Source organism: Periophthalmus magnuspinnatus, chromosome 6 (assembly GCF_009829125.3).
Source record: "Periophthalmus magnuspinnatus isolate fPerMag1 chromosome 6, fPerMag1.2.pri, whole genome shotgun sequence".
Lineage (NCBI taxonomy): Eukaryota > Metazoa > Chordata > Actinopteri > Gobiiformes > Gobiidae > Periophthalmus > Periophthalmus magnuspinnatus.
In genome coordinates, this window is record NC_047131.1 from 19509125 (window position 1) to 19521500 (window position 12376).

Below are 12376 nucleotides of genomic sequence, written 5' to 3' on the forward strand. Positions count from 1 at the left end.
ACAGTTTGAAGCCTCAATGGTCCAGGACTTGAACTTGGGACCTTCTTGCCATGAGGTGACTGAGCCAAAAGACATTATTGGTCTTTAATGGTCTGGTTTTCTTTCATTAAAAATATCAGAAAATGGAAAAAAAGGAAATGAAAAAAAAAAAAAAATTGGAACTTCACTAAATTATTTATTTTTTCTTTTCTTTTAAAATTTTCCTCCCTTTCCCTCTTTTTCTTTAGTTTTCTTGTTCTGTTTTATTACTTACTGACCCATACACACACACAAAAGGCACATACACACGCACACACTTACACTCCAATATAAGAAGATCAGAAGAACTTCTTACTGTCTCGTCACCCCTTTCAAACCTGGACGTATGCACTGTCTCTTCCCTCAAGTCAAAATGTCTAATGTCTTTTATTGTTTGTATTGTCTCTAATAAAATAATAATAATAATAATGATTAATTAAAAAAAAAAATCAAAAAAGAAATAAATACAGTGCCCCACATTTTGGAAAAATTGCAATATTTTAATCTTTGACACCATCTCAATTTTTATTAGGAAAATGCATATTCTCAGCACATTTCTGACATTCTTTTGAGTCAAAGGCCTATACCTCCAGTGGAGATTTTATTGGACAGGATGTATGAGTTCAAGTTCACGTGTTTATGTAGCCCTTTTAACGTAAGTAAAAAGAAAGTTAGAGGCCTGACAGCTTGCACTTTGCTGAGAGGGCAACTAAATTGAGACGCAGTGCTTGTGGGATGTAATCGGAGATGACAGTGAGGTTGGAAAGAGCGCTTTATACTATAGAATATGAAACTCCCAGTGATGGAGTGAGCAAAGTAGATTAAAGCATAACTATATCTGACCCCATGTGGTAACTCTATTTAGAGACGATGCAGCATAAAAATACTACAAACTGAAAACATTTTAGGGAGGTGTGAAAACTGGTTTAATATGTTTTATTCACTTAGCATTTTATGATGGGAATGGACAAAAGTAAAAAATTAATTTGTGTCAAGTTCAGTCAACTCACATCACTGATTAACTTAATTCACAAAAAGAACACATTTTTTAGTTTTAGTATTTACCACAACAATATAAAGTAATAGTTGGGACAATTACACTTGAAAGGGGGATAGTGAGTTTGAATCCAAGTCTGCACACTCTAGTTCTTTATCACTGCGAGATCAGTCTGAGGAGGTCTACACTCCCCATTTGACTGGAGTTTTTATCTAGTTATTTTTGTACAAAGGCCTGTACACGATTTTAAACCATGAGCAATGAATCAAAATGAACTATAAGCCACGCCCAGAGATATAAGTGTCTGAGATAATCACCAACAGTTGTTTCCACATGGTTCTCATTCAACACCACTGATTGGATCATATTGACTGTACCTGGCAGCTGCTTCCTTATGATCCTCATCAAACAAAATGTACAAACAGTACAGGCAATATTATTCACAATACATGGCGAAAGATAAGTGAAATATAAATATAAAGAAAGAAAGGGATTGTGAGAGCTAGAAGTAAGTTTGGAAGTAAAGTATACCTTAACCTTATTGCAGGCAGCTTTAATGCATTTTTAGTAGGGTTCAAACGCAATATTCAAACACTCCGTACTTTTTCTATCCCTTAGCAGCCCATCCATGCAATTAAGAACCAATAATCTTCATGTAATCAAGTCAGATTTATATTTCTTAATAACTGTATACTCTGTGGAGCGGCCATCCCTTCAGGAGAGCCTGCACTTATTACTTTGCATTACCCCGAACTGTACAAACATAAGCGTTTTAATATTTCATCTTTCAACAGGCGGCTCAGGTTCTGGGGGATTGCATGTTAAAGGAAAACGGGCTGTGTATCAGACCAAGTGCAGTGTTTGGAGAGGAACTGAATACTTAGTGGAACCGGTTCTCTGCTCTGGCACTCACAAGGCTAAAACAGGAGAGAAGGGAAATGTAAGGTCCCGGAGTACAGTATTATAACAGGATATGCAGGGTAAAAGTCCAGTCATATGTTACTGGAGATTTTGATCGCACTAGTAAATGTCAAACTGATATGATATACGACATTGGGAAAGTGAAAGGAATACGGCCGGTTTGCTCGTTTTAAGTCATGGGAAGATTATGTGTTATTTAAGTCAATACGATGTTAATAAATATGGCTGTAAAAGCATGTGATTATTATTCTATTCTTATTCTAATGGTAAATGTAAATAGAAATAATTGCCCTTTGAATAAACATGAGAGGGAGGGTTGTCTTAATATGAAATAGACCGATGTTTCCCTATAAGGAGTGCTGGGCCTACTCGGGGTACAGGGCAGTTTCAAGGGATCTGGAATGATTTCAGATTAACAAGCAATATTTATTCTTTTGGGTTTTTTTGGTAGGATGGTTTTGGCATAAATATAATAAAAACAAGAAAATATTATTATAGTTATAACTTACTATACATCACTAAATAGACAATGGTTGAAAATGTGTGGTAAAGAATAAAAATCTTATACTGTAATAATGTGAAATATGTAAAACATTTTGGTGTTTTTTTTTCAGTTAGGTATAATTTATTCCTCTTTTATGACGCACATTTTATTAATTGAAATAATATTGTTTGGTATACCAGTCATACTAGACTTGTGAGCTTATCGTCATAGCACTTGTGGTGAGCAGTGTGACAAGGCATCACCGTAAAAATGCATCATCACTTTTATGATCCTTGCAATACGTCGTCATATAGCCATTAAATGAGCCGATAACTGTGTTTGCATACGCCAATAAAAACATTAAATAAGATGAGGTAACTCTGAGGTGTACTACAGTTCATGTGTTATTGCATAGGGCTAAAGGACGCAGTTACACCCATGTGTGAAGAGCCATGTTAATCTGAGCAGAGGTCATCCCAGGTAACTCTTCCCTCCTCCCATTGGCACAACACAGCTCCATTGTTCACCAGCGCTGCCATCTGCAAGACTGTGACACGGGCAGACCATGTGACTGCCCTGACGTTACCCCTGCCCCGGGTAAGGACAGGCCTGGAGGGATGACTGACTTTCAGAGGTGTGTGTGTATGTATTTTGTTTGTCTTTCTGATAGTCCTAGATAGGCATGGCTGACGTGCCTTAACAAGATATGGGACAAGCTGTGATAATACATTCAGATAGGACGTCTATTTTCGGTCACGGGACTCACTGCACTCATTCACCCCACATGCGGAAAAAAATGAAAAGCACTTCCAAGTAATTTGAATATCAAAATAAAACAATACTCTTTGAACTCAAGGCTGCACACGTTTCCCACACGCATGCACATTATAGTATGGAATTCTAGTGTTTATTTTGTGATGAAATAAAACCACAAGTTGTTACAAACTTGTGGACTGAAGCCTGAAGTCCAAAGCCACAATAAATGCAGGGCTGAAACAATATGCAAATACGCTACACATGATCAGGCAGATGATTGGCTTGGACAGCCACAGAAATCTGATAAGGAAGACCATATTTTTGATAGGAACAGTGCAATAATGAAATGAATCAATTGTATGGCTGCATAAAATGATCAAAGGTAATATTGGCTAACACAGTCATAAATACTGCAAGAAACAAACTGAATTGCAACAACCCTGTACAGTTTTGTTATTTAAAAACAAGGTTATTAAACCATAAAACTGCTGATTTCACTCACAATTTTTATGATGAAATCCTAATTTTGACCTGTTTTGTTATTAGATTTGTCTCTTTATTTGTCAACTTTATTTCTATAGCACATTTACAACACCAGCTGCCCGAAGTGCTTCACACACTCAATAAATGGTAAAAACAATAAAAAACAGCTGTAAGCGCATACATTTGAGTGCATATAACATGTTTTCATGTTTTCTACTTGTCAATTAGTTTGGTGTAATAATATCTTTGGTAAATATTTCTCATATTTTTACATCAGTTGAGTGAGAGTTTGTGGAAAAACTTGAAAAGTACAAAAATACAGGAAGAGTTGAGTTTAAAAACCACTACCCTTACCTATGTTATCAACACAGAAAATTCTATTAAAAATGAGGAGACAATTTATCCACAAGGAGGAAACGGATCAAACCCCAAATGCCTATAGTAGCTTTGCATGTGCTTGTGTTCACCTGATGTGGCCCGGCCTGGTTTGTTGGGGTATTACTATTCTTGATCCCTCTCAGCGCTCCTGGACGCTCTCCATCTAAAGGCATTATCAGATGACCTGAGAGCCCCTCCCCCCTCCCCTCTCTGTTGTCTTACTCAGCGCTCCATGTGTTCTTCATAACAAGCTGTCAGAGCTGTCAGGGCACCCATGACAAATGCTGCTTTTTCTGTTTAAAACGTCTTCAAATCTCCACCATTGACAGTTCTGTGCTGCAGGTGCAACAACACACGGAGCTCTCAAACTTACAGAGACCTGATAATGACAGTAACAACAGGATTGTAACACTTTACATTTGTGTACATTTTTCATGAAGTATATGACTACAGCAACTTGTCAGATACATTTTCAAAAATGAGCTGTTAAAAAGATTTGTCTATAGATCTTGAGAATACACTCTGAAAAGCTATGTGCTTAAAAACATTACTGAGACTTGCACTATTTTGTTTTAAATAAATCAACAGATAAATCGGTTGCCTGCCCTTCACTATCACATTTTAATAATAATAATAATAATAATAATAATACAGACTTTAATTAGCTGCCCTAGGGTACAGGCACACATTTGAGTCTTTGAGCCTCAGCTCTCCAATCAATAAAAGTGTCTTGGCCAAGGACAAAATAAACAGTGAGATTCAAACCACCAACCAGAGATTCTGCCTATAGACCACCCTCTGCCTTTAGTCACTTTTGCACCAGCACAATCCTCCACAGTATGTGACATGTGAACTGTGCAAGAATATGAATTTGTATTGTTTTGTATGTGAAGTGTATTTGTTTTACTCTTCATTTTTTCATCAGTGTTATATATTGTAGCTTTACTGCATTTAAATGTTCATAGCATAGCCCATACTGGACAGTATTATTAGTCCGTATCTCTTAATCCACACAGATTTGAAGTGTGTGTTGTTCTGGCTCAGATTAAGAACAATCAGTTCTTTGTTGATGGACACTCGAGGGTCAGGCTCGGTCAGGGAGCATTACAAGTGGAAATGTGCGTGTAGACTTATTCAGAAGAAGACTATTGTAAAACAAGTGGAATAAACATAAAGCTGTTTGACTCTATAATGTGTTTTACACTAAAATATAATGCAACACAATGTAAAAGTATGCCAAGTATTCAGAATACAGTACCCTGATTGGACCATTTAACAGAATACGTTACAAAAATATTTAGATGTATTCAGTAAACTGTAACTTAAAAAAGTATTTTTCCCATATACTGCTTTGGATGATACCTGTAACTTGCCTAGAATCCAGAATACACACTCCTCCAAGCACTAAACTCAATCAGCGGTGAGAAAATTTAGATTTTGTTCAAAATGATGGGTAACTAATGAGCTACTTCCTTCCACATATGTCACTGAAAAAAAAAATTTAAGATTTCACGGCCCTATTTGAGGCCAGCTCAAGATGCGGTGGAGGGAATGGTGACCAGACTGTATAAAAAATACAGAGAGATATCTTTTTGCCAGGAAAACCTGTAACTGCTCTCAGACAATAACGTCTAATAGTGCAGTGTATCATAACTCTCACTCCACCTAATTTGTTTGTTTGTATATTCGGACAGCTTACACTGCAATCAACAAAACTCCATTCTCTTCCAATGCGTTTCTCTCTCTCCCATAGTGGACTTGGGCTGATTCAGCACACAGGGCCCCCCAGTGTCCATCTGCAAAGAAATAACTTCAAAAGTGCATTGCTGGGCAGCCAATCACAGCACCCCGAAGATAAAATGGGCGGGCTGAGAATTTGAAACAGCCGAGTTAGCTCAAGTGAAAAAATCAGCAAGTTGAAAAAAAAAAACCTTTCAGATTTATGATTATATGGTTGTAATAAATCATACTCATGGCTTTACAGTTGTAATTTATTTGTGAATATTTTTTGGCTTTTGTTCGTTTTAAAACAACATCTGTGTTAGCTTTGAGTTAAAGGCCTTCTTGATCAAATCTGTGTGCACGATAAAGGAACGTAGAGCAAATGGGGGAGATCAATGGAAACGCGTGTTACTGTGACCCTGTAAGTGAACCGTGTGATTAGACACAACTCAAATGGCTGAGTTACTACACTTTAAGGTTTTGGAGGGTACTTATTTAAAAGGTGCCAATTGGTCTGGACAAAACTGAGAATGATTGTACGCAAATGTACTTCATTTACTGCATCAGGAATTTGCAGAGGTAGTACTTGGTTAGATTTATTAAGTACATTTACCTGAGTAACTTTAAATTTGTACCTCTCAGTGTAGTTTGCAGACACAATACTTTAGTCCAATTGATACATATTTTAGAGTGTATTTGAGTAAAGGTTTTGGTTACTCTTCCCATAATGACAGTAGCTTCATGTTGACCATATTAAATTATTTGAACATTTGTGTTTCTTGCACCATTCCTTCAGATATTATTTAGTCTTTTCTTCACTATATAAACCACATCAGATCAGTACAAAACAATGCTGATCAAGTGTATTGCTCATGGACACAATGACAGCATTTAGGCTCATCTGAAACTGATGCCATTTTTAAGTATAGATAATATAGTAATATAGTAGTAGTTGATAATATTGCAATTGTTGTTTGGAAGAAAGTTAAACATAAACTTGTAGTGTAACCTGTCCAAGATAGAAAGTGTTATTTCTGGACTATGTGGCTAATTTAACATGACATTTCTGATGCACTGCCTCATTGGGATTAAAAAAATAAATAAAATAAAAAATTGTGATAGTAACTGTATCAATACTGGCCTCATCCCTAAATAGTAGCAGCCTATATTAAAATGTGTATAATTCTATAATGCAAGTTTCCAACTTTCCAGGTAGGTTTTAGTACATTTACTTTTTCACATAACTTCCCCCGGACAGGAAATTACAGTCTGTTAAATGATATCTAACATACGCCAAGATTTCTTTTCCTAATATATTTTTCAAATCTTAGCCAACACTATTCATGATTTAGATTTTAGCACAGTCAGGTGTGGTACAAAAACACTATACACACTCCTGTTTAACATGCAATCATTAGCACGCCTAGCCTTTCCTCCCCAGAGAATAATCAGATGCATTTGTTATTACTATTGGGTTTATGTAAGACGTGTACGCCAGCTTTCTTATGTCACTCTGTGGGCTATTAGAGGAGACAAGCCCCAAGCTCGTTTCAGCTCAAATTGTGAATAATGAACTTTTACATGTGTTTGAAGTTAGCAGAACAGCAGTGTTGCATGCATAGCCACAGCTGGGGTGGACATGGGTTAGCAGGCACGATGTCTATCTTTGATCAAGCACTTTTTGGTCTTCTTAATGTGGGTACTGTTACCGAATAGTGATACCCCGTATGGGACAAGGGGATGTGGGGTGTCCAAGCCGGGCCAGATAGTTTCTATCATAGCGAGAGGTGGAATTAGAGGAGATGTGTTAGAATATAAAGGGCAATCAAGGGTTTTGGGAAGTTTGAATTTCAAATACAGTTGGAATCTAATAGTCATATTAAAATGTATGGCTGGTTTTCATGCCTTTTCTAATTATTACTTGGTATGCTGAGGTAGTATGTGTGGTTAATATTTATCATAGTTCATATCATTAGATCTGCAAAGTGCCAGTTTGTGGGGAAAAAAAAAGTTACAAGGAAACTAGAAAGATACAGAAAGTAGTGGTGAGTTGTAATCCCTCTAGCTTTGTCATGACACTGAAAATTCCATCCGAATTGTAGGGAATATTTGTATGCACAAGGAAGGCATTTTTCAGTTTAAACATTTATTAAGAAAATAGGTGTTGTCATTTATTTATATTAGTCTAATCATAACTATTGTGCGTTTTAGACAGGTTTTAGTTGTTAACATGATATCACATCTGCATATCAGCTGTCCGTGTCCAACTAGGGAGTAATATTATAAACTTCAACAAAATAGGAAAAAAAAAAAAAAAAACTAGGCAAGATTTTTTGTAAAATCTTAAATATAAACATGTGTTTTAGTGAAATGACTACTATCACCACGCAACTTTTTATCTTTTTATACTATACTACCCCCCCCAAAAAAAAAGAAAAACAACTGTATGTAACATATCCATTTTTATCTGTGTTCAGAGGTGTAGTTTGAGCTTTCCACCTTCACTGAGTTAATATCATGGACGTGAAGCCTTGCCACCAAAAAGTTACTTGATGCTTTAAATAGTAATAGATTTTTGATGGGTTGCAACTGAAATGTATTTACCATACAACTTTACAATAACAAAACAGCTTCTAAACTCTTGTGGAAGAAGTATGTTCACTTCAAATTGACAAAATATCATCTTGAGAATATAGCTAAGGCACATTGGTGTTGAAAAAAAATATTGATAACTTACTTATGATAAGGGTTGCATGTATTTGGACAGAGGGGACAGACCAGACCACCATTATGAACTGCTGAGTGAGCACACTCTACTTCTCTGAAAGTTATTTGATTCTGATTTATCCCCTCCAAAAATCACTTTAACTGCATGATATTTGACCTATAAAGTACTGAACTTCTTCTGCTGAGTCTGTTTTTCATTCACGTTATCGCCTTGGTTCGGGCTCTGAAACATGGCAGGAGTTAAGATGGCGGCGGGTTGGGGTTGGGGGACAGGCGGGCGGGTGGGCCTCAGCTCCACATGGGCTGATCCACTCTCTTCACTTCAGACAGCAGACACAAGGACCTCCTTCTCACTGTACACTCAATACTAGGGCAAGAGCTCCCTCTGCTGGTGGGGTGAACACGACAACCAACAGGTTACGTGTATTGATGGAAAAACTCAATTATTTTACTATACTTTGATTTTGTTCAAATTAAGTAAAGCAAAATATTAAATTCAGTAACAATATTGGTAAATATGTGTAGTTCCAAGCAAAAATATGTATCAGGGAGGTTTGAAGTAAACCAGACCCAGCTTAGTGCTTTGTTAGTCGACTATTACAAAGAAAATTTAACTATTAACTATATATTTTATAAACGAGTACTGCAGTATTTCATCTCAATGGTATTATAGTGTAAGAACTACATTTGTTACCTAATTGTTGCAAGTAGTTGTGGTAATATGGTAGCAGCAACACAGGGGGGGCAATAGTTTACTTAACTTAAAACACTACTTAAAAACAATACGGTTGGACAACATAATAATACAGTGAGAGCAGGACCATACACATTAAGGGTAGTTAAGATGTAGTTTAAAGTGTTACCACTTTACTCACAAAAACTATTACTTCACTTGGAATGAGGAGGAATTGTCAGATGCACTTACTCCAAAGTAAATCTCCACATACACTTCAGTTTGTGCTACATACTTTGCCTCCATCTACTGGTGAAATTTAGCAAAAACAACAAACAACTATTTCTTTCAGAAATCTTTTAAATGATCTACTATCAGACAAACATAAATTATGATAACTGTTATATAATATCACCATTTAGAAAACAACATTTGTGAGTACAGCAAAATGAGCATGTGCAGCCTATTCGACACCACTAAATAGTTTCAGACCATCCTTGCCCTGTACTCTCCCTCTTCTCATTGATGACACTGTTCTGTACTGGTCCTCTGACATATTGCTCTTATTAAGCGCCCCCACACAGATGAGCTGCTATTCCCTCAGACATCATGGTTCACGAGGATTCCTGATGACAGCATTCACGTCTGGGCTTCACACTGCAGTACCGGCCCTTAACCACCCATTAACCACCAATATATCCCTCAATATATTTAATCGCTGTGTTCTGAATGATTTATTTGTCTGACAGTGTGCGGCGCCAGCTCTGTGCACGATTGGGAGCCATTATTCTGTTCAAACTCATAGAAGATAAAGGAAAAGTCAATTTATTGCGCCATCGGTCCAAAAAAGAGGAATAGCATTGTGAACGCACTCTGCCACTTGGAGTATTTTGTGTGTCGTTGCCAATTCGGTCTCGCTACAATTTCCACCAGATTCCAGTAAGTGCAGCCTGACAGCTTTCCTGGGCTTAACGGGAAAACTGTCTTTAGGGTGCAAGATTATAACCTCAGAAAACCACTGGTCAATGGAAAAGTCTTAATCCACTCACGGGCCGACCGCTCCTGGGTGTAATACTGGCTCTGTGCAGTTATGGAGGAGGACATTTTGACCAAAAACAAATAAATTGAAGGAAGAATGAAATAAATAATGCGAAGAGCAGAGTGAGGGCGTCTGAAAATATCACCCACTGTTTTTCTAAGGTCAGATTTAGTCATGTATCTTACAGATTCTCAGCAGAAGAATCTATAATAATTTGAGGTCGCCATGTTCTGTTCAAACAACTGTCCAATTAAAAAATTAAGTACTTCAAGATGGCATTATAGTAAACTGACTATTGTCCAGCGTGTAAAGAGATTACTGTTTCAACAACCAGATTACAATATTCGAAGTATTAAGTCAATAAAATGTTCTATGTTTTATATTTAGCCTTGTGTTTGTAACCACACAATTAGGCTATAGGCCCTACAGTTATGTCAATATTCAAGCATTAGCTACATGGATGAGTGGCGAAACATATTCACTCAAAAAAAATTCAAATATTAAGTTTAAATGCATTGCAGAGGCTAACCAGCTATGTGCTAAATAATCTCCATAATACGGTTGTTTTAAGTCCAAAATTACCACTTAAAATGCAAGATTCTGCAAAATGTTTTAATAACTTTGTGGTTTATAAAGTTTCAGAAACAGATTTTAAATAAAATTATAGATTTTATGGTCATTAGTTACCACGTAGCTGATTATCCCAGTGCAAGCTTTCGAACTTTTAATATAATTTTTTTTCAGAAAGTCTATAAGTCTATAATGAATTGGAAATTTAGCTCTGGAACCATGGGGTGGGCAGTCACTGTTGAGCTTTATGAATGGAACCACAGAGCGACTAGTATGAACGACAAAGCAGCATCCAACATGCTACAAGTCTGCACGCTGTATAATTATGGGCCTAATTAGATCCCTATCAAGTGCCATGCACCTGCCCTATTAGTGATTTACACTGAACAAAAATTGAGACAACACTGTCATCATCTCAACCAGTTGTAAAAATCTGACGGAAAATTCCATAAGCTCACAAGAACAGTACATGAACACATACAAGAGGGGGGTCTAGGGGACCCAGAAAACAATTCTAGACATTTTTTCCTGATATCTATTACATTTTAATGTGTTTCAGTTGACTAATGTGGACCTACATTTATCATTTCTTATAAAATGCAGAACTGGATAGAGTAGCCAAAAATTTTACTCTGGTAAGGGTACCCTGAATTCAAATAATATTACTCAAGAAGTTAAAAGTAGTGGTCCAAGAAATCACTCAAGTGAGAGTAGCATAAGAAAAACACTGGACATCAGATGTACAATTTGTAGTTAATGTAATTGGAAGGGCAAAATATGTTTTTGTTACTTGTAGACTTAATCACAGCAAGAAGCTTTTACTCAAGTAAGTGTGCAGTTATACTGTTAAATATATTACTCAAGTGGGACTAAAAGTATGGGGTTTGAAAACTACTCTGAGAAGTACAATTTGATTACTAGTGACTGTGGTCAAATACTATATAGGCCTAAGTATATTTGATTACAGAGGCTCATGGACACTAGCTGGATGCAGTGTTCCAGACCCTCACTGGGGAACAGCGAGGACAGTATGCCGTGCTGATTCTGCATAAAGAATTTGACATCAGGAACTGGAACCAGTTTGAGCTTTGTGTATTGGACTAAACTGTACACATTTGGAGACAGACACCGGACAGCGCACTGGCAGTAGGGATTAGAATATATTATAATCGGTGAATAAGCCCATGACGAGGGGCTGAAGTTACACACACACACACACACACACACCACAATGAGCTTTGAATGGTGACTGTATGAAAAGTACCCTCATTCAGAATAGCAGAGAATCAAAGCTAAGCAAAGCAGAGTATGGGTAAAAATCGTGTTGAGACTTCTACACCTGAGTGCTGCCCAATGATCCGGTCACTATACGGGAAGAAAATGTAGCCTACTTCATTCAACTGTTTGAGACTGATGCATATGAGCAACGAGGTAGCAGCTAAACTGCAGTGGTGATCTATCTAATAGCCTACAAATATTGGTATAGCATCCTGACTGTTTTGTCCTTTTTATATTAGTCTTATTGTACAATCTACAAAAGATCAGGGATGTTCTTCTATCATTTATTACATCAAAACCAAACAAAAATGGAACAACTGTGTGTATCAT